The sequence below is a fragment of the Hordeum vulgare genome, chromosome 3H, assembly GCF_904849725.1.
Source record: "Hordeum vulgare subsp. vulgare chromosome 3H, MorexV3_pseudomolecules_assembly, whole genome shotgun sequence".
NCBI classification, from domain to species: domain Eukaryota; kingdom Viridiplantae; phylum Streptophyta; class Magnoliopsida; order Poales; family Poaceae; genus Hordeum; species Hordeum vulgare.
Window position 1 is genome coordinate 469896147 of NC_058520.1, and position 6000 is coordinate 469902146.

Genomic DNA, 6000 nt, shown 5'->3' on the forward strand with positions numbered 1-6000 from the left:
TATCATGATGTATGCAAATGTATGCCTCTGCCAGTGTAGCAGGATATGCAATGATACTAGCGCGTCATGTAGCAATAATTTGGGCAAGGCCCAACTATCATGCGGCTCTACGATCAAGCAAAAGCATGTATGACATGAAGATCAAGTCATGAGATGGTGGATGTTGCATGGCAATGTATCTCAGAAAGTCTATGGAAATGCCTTAGTAGGTAGGTATGGTGGCTATTTTGAGGAAAGATATAATGAGGCTTATGTATGACAGAGCGTATCATGTCATGGGTTTGGATGCATTGGCGTAGTTTGCACCAACTCTCAATGTGAGAAAGGGCAATGCACGGTACCGAAGAGGCTAGCAAAATATGGATGGTGGAAGTGCCAACACTAGAATACTCTCATTAATCTGAAGAACTCATACACTTATTATCAGCAACTCTCTATCTAGTTAGGAAATTCACAAAGAGACAAGTACCCCGAGGAGGAGTGTTTGGGGGTCTGGTTATCCTTGCGCATCCTCGACTCATGGTAACGTGAGGGTACTCTATATATTCCAACCCCTCGAGAGGTTAGCGATCAATTTAGTAGCTAGAGTTCTCAACTAATTTTAGTTTTTGACAAACACACGGATTTCCCAAAATACGACACCTATCACAAATAGGCTCAAGCTCTTGGCACCAATACTCCAAACATTACTCAAATCAATACCTCAAAAATACTGCAAGTTACTACTATACTTAAATAGCAACCTCAATTACCTACTCATGCAAGACACACAACGCAGTGCAATGAGACAACTCTCTAAACAAGGTAAGCATGATAACTCAAGAGAGTTCTAGAAGCAAGCTAAATAAAAGCTGTTAAAAAGATAAGCATGAAAACTAAGAGCTAAGCATGACAGTAACTATGAAAAGATGAAGAACACACAAAAAAGATAAGCATGAAAACCTATGTTGTGTTCTAGAGTGGAATGGAGCGTGTCTCTCTCCCAAACAAGGTAGGCGAAGTTCTAACTTGTTATGAACATCAAGCAAAACTAAAAAAACTAAAAAGCAAATAGCGGGACGCTTCAAGCATAGCACATATCATATGAAGTGATAAAAATATAGCATGGAGATGGACGAACTGATGATTGTTGATAGAGAAGGGGATGCACGGGGGCATCCCCAAGCTTAGACGCTTGAGTCTCCTTTGAATATTTCTTGGGGTGCATGGGGGCATCCCCAAGCATGAGCGCTTGACACTCCTCTATCTTCTTTCATCAGCTCCCATCACATACTTGAAAACTCCCTTCATACGAAACTCATTATAAGCTGATTAGAGTGGTTAGTTCCCTTAATAAAATAATTCATTGCCTGCTGGAAATAAAGATTTTCATGAAAAGCTACTACTTCTTATGAATGCCAAAAGGTTTTTGCAAATAAAAAGTAAGCTTAGGATTTCCAAAACGATGAAAACGCAAAACATGGCAGAATCTGTGAAAAACAGAACAGCAGGTAGTAAATAATTTATTCGGGGCACTTCTGCAATTCAAATCAAAAAACTCAGAACATATTCCATAAAGGCAATTATATAGAGCATGTTGTCAAAACAATTCAGATCAAAAAGATGATATGGTGTTTTTTGGCAAATTTTTCCGTCAAGCAGACAAAATCTGTTTCTCGATAGCATGTCACAACTTTTGAACTTTCTTGCAATCGGAGGCTATAACTTGGCATAAAGATTAAAAATAAAGATAAAATGATGTTGCTACAGTAGTAACACACATCAAGACCATTAAGATAGAAAGTAAAAACAAATTGGGTTGCCTCCCAACAAGCGCTTTCTTTTATGCCTTTGAGCTAGGCATAATGCAAGAAGATCAAGTGTTATCAACTCCAAAAGAATAACTTGCCCGAGCAACGGACTCATAAGGTAACTTAATCTTCTTTCTAGGGAAGTGTTCCATTCCCTTTTTAATAAGAAATTGGAATTTAATAATTCCCTCCTGCATGTCAATGATAGCACCAAAGGTGCAGAGAAAAGGACGTCCCAAAATAATTGGACATAACGGATCACATTCAATGTCCATAATAAGAAAATCAACAGGCACATAATTATCATTGACAATAATAAGAACATCATAAATTCTCCCTAAAGGTTTCTTTATGGAAGAATCAACAAGACGAACACCAAAAGAACATGGATCATCAGGTTTCCAATCAAGCATATCATACATCCTTTTGGGCATAACAGAGGCACTAGCTCCAACATCACACAATGCAAGGCAAGAGATATTATTCAATTTAATTTTGACCATAGGATCCCAACCATCTTCTAGTTTTCTAGGAATAGAAGTCTCTAGCTTGAGCTTCTCCTCCCTAGCTTTGATAAGAGCATTGGTAATATGCTTGGTGAAGGCAATATTTAGTGTACTACTCTGGCGGTCTTTAGCCGTTCTTTGCAAAAAGGTGATGACTTCGGAGAGACTACAATTGTCAAAATCAATATTATTTCTATCAAGTAAAACTGTAGTGTCATCCCCTATGTTTGATTTTCTCTCTATTATAAGATTTTGGACGTCTTCCCAAGTTTGGGGACGTTTAGGAGCAACTTCAAACCAAAGATCTCATGGCTTCCCGACGCAACCATGCCAAGGGCATAATTCTCCATAATGACTAGTATAGTCACATGGTTTACTTGTAAAAAGACCTTTAGTGGTAACTGGAGCAATAAACGAGAAGGTATAATCATTGTTGTTGTGACTAGTGGAGTCACCCAACATGGTGTTCTCAGCAGAACCCATAGCAGCAACAACAAGCAAGAACAAAGCAAGTAATTTTTTTGTGGTTTTTGGTATAAGACTCTAAAGCAAAAACTAAAAAAGAAAACTAACAAGACTAAAAATCAAAGGTAAAAGATAGCGTGCAACTCCCCTACCTTGAAGACTGGAGTCCCCGACAACGGCGCCAGAAATTTGCTTGATGACGAGTTGATGGATATACTTCTCGCCCCTCGTTGGATACCCCAAGTGGAAGGTGGAGATGTAGTCAGCAACAGATTTCCCTTACACGGAGACTGTAAGGTTTATCGAACCAGGAGGACTCCTAGGCTCAACAAATAGGTGTCTTCGACCCTGCGCTAGTAGAAGACGTGGACCTGCACACACAACAAATAACTTTGCTCCCAGCGAGTACAAAGAGGTTGTCAATCTCTCTGTCCTTGTAGTTTGCAAAGGATCAAAACACAAGCGGGAAGGTAATAGTGACTGCAACGGAAAAGTAAATGAAAGCGGTAAATGATGGAGGTGTAAACAATGATGGTGATATGGACCGGAGTCGCATGATGTTCACTAGTGATCTCTCACTCCCAAAATAAGATAAACAACTATGCTTGGGAAAACAAATCACACTTGGGCAATTGACAGAATTATGATCGCACCGCATGCTAATTATGCTACTTGATAGTTAGAGGTTCAATAGTAATGGGCAGTACACCAAGACAAGTAGACCGTTTATTCATCAACATCTACTTACTAATCATCCAGCTTGAGATATCTATCCAGAACATCTCTCCGGTATTAAGTTGCGAGCCCCACCCAAAGTGTAAACTCAAAGCAACGGACAACTGCATTAACGAACTATGCATAAGGTAAACAATCCTTGCAACCGTGGTCACAAGCACCATTGTTTTCTCCCTGGTGGCAAAAAGCACATCCCCTAGTCTCATGTTTCTGTCACTCAAGCTAGACATCGAGGGGCATGAACCCACAATCATGCATAACGCTCCCTCTTGGAGTTACAATCTACTACTTGGCCAAAGCAATAAATAGCAACGGAGAACATGCATGAATCACTAAGGAACATAATATAAAAGGATAATCAAATATATAACTCATACCAATCTGAACATAATCTCATAATCCATCGGATCCCAACAAACCTATCATAGCAATAGCAAGAGAATTACATAGATGCCTTGATCATGTAGGGCAGCTCACAAGGACTAACCATTGAAGCACAAGATTGGAGAGAAGACATCACATAGATACTGGTCATGGACTCATGGTCCAAGGATGACTACTCACAACACGTCCGGGAAGCGTCCATGACGGTGGAGAAGCTCTCGGAGGTCAATCCTCCCTCCGACATGGTGCTGGGAAGAGGTCTCCTGACGCTCCTGATCTCGAAAGCGCTGCGGCGGCGGAACAATGGAGAAATTTGCGATTCCTGAAAGTCTGCGAGGGTTTCCTCTTGGGACTCTAAATATAGGCCAAAGGAGGGCACCAGAGGAGGTGGGACCCACCCAGGCGACCTCCTGGCGCAGCCTAGGGCCTGACCGCGCCAGCAGGCTGCCTGGGAGGCCCCTGGCCCCCCTCTGGCCCATCTTCGGTGATTCAGAAACTTCTGTTTCGCTGATTTTTTATATATATATTTATGGAATTTTTCGGGCTTCGAAAAATTGGGTAAAAGCCCGTGCAAAATAGACATCAGCAAAAAGAAACTGGCACTGGGTGCACTGAGTTAGTAGGTTAGTCCAAATATGTGTAAAATGATATAAAAGTGTAGCAAAACATATAACAATGTCACCCAAAAGATCATGGAACAAGCAGAAAATATAGATACGTTTGGGACGTATCACTACCTCGGGCAACTCCACAACCCGATCCTCGCCGTCAGCCATACTCTTTGGGTGGTGAAACCCTTAATAAAGAGACAAGGCTCTGATACCAATTGAAAGGATCGATATGGTTGACTAGAGGGGGGTGGGGTGAATAGGTAACTAACATTATTCAATATATTCTTAAACAAATATAGTTTAGAAACAAATAGGTTGTCTAGATATGCAGCTAAGTGAGCAACCTATATGATGCTAGAAACAGGAATAACATGTAAATAACAAATACAAGTAAAGGTAAGAAGTAACCACAAGCGGAACCGATGAAGACGAGGATGTGTTTTCGAAGTTCCTTCCCTTTGAGGGGAAGTACGTCTCTGTTGGAACGGTGTAGAGGCATAATGCTTCCCAAGATTCCACCAAGACCACCATATTCTCCTCACACCCTCACACAATGCGAGGTGCCGTGATTCCACTATTGGTGCCCTTGAAGGTGGTGACCGAACCTTTACAAACAAGGTTGGGGCAATCTCCACAACCGAATTGGAGGCTCCCAACGAGACCACAAAGCTTCACCACAATGGAATATGGCTTCGAGGTGACCTCTTCTGTCTAGGGTGCTCAAACACCCAAGAGTAACAAGCTCCGCGATGGATTAATGGGGGAACGACTTTTCCCTTGGTGGAAGTGTGGATCAAGGCCTTCTCCTCCAAACCCTAGAGCATCAACAAGGATTGATGGCTAGGGAGAGAGATCGGCCAAGTTTGAGCTTGGGGTAGCAATGGAGCTTTGAGTAGAAAAAGGTAAGGTCTTGTCGGGCAAAAAGACCCCTAGATATAGTGGGGGGAAATCTGGCCGTTATTCTGCCCAACGACTCAGCTAAGCGGTAGTACAGTGCAGGTGGGCGGTACTTCCGCTTGCATGAAAGTACCGGCCACCATAGGCGACAAAACAAAGCCAAAGGTGTGGGAGTTCTGCCACAACAATACTACTGCCCTTCCCCAGGCGGTACTTCAGCTTAGTTTTGACGAAGGGGAACACAGATACCATAAGAAATAATTAAGTGGAAGTGGGAGCGGTTGGGGGGGAAGGCGGCAGTACCGCTGGAGTGGTACTACCGCTCCCCCCATGCGGTACTTCCGCTCAAAAAAGAAAAATCTGTGAGGACACCAGAAGAAAATTATAAGCAGAAGAGAGACCAGCCCTGGAAGGTGGCAGTACTGCTGGAGCGGTACTACCGTTCCCTAGAGTGGTACTTCCGCTTAGGCCACTTTTGATTTAAACATGAGAGCTCCATTCCTCTAGGAAACGGATGCGGTGCAAGAGTGGGAGAGTTTGTTCCACCCAACCTTTCCATACACGGATCCTCTCCTGATAGTATGGGATTACCTATGACTCAAGTCCACCAAC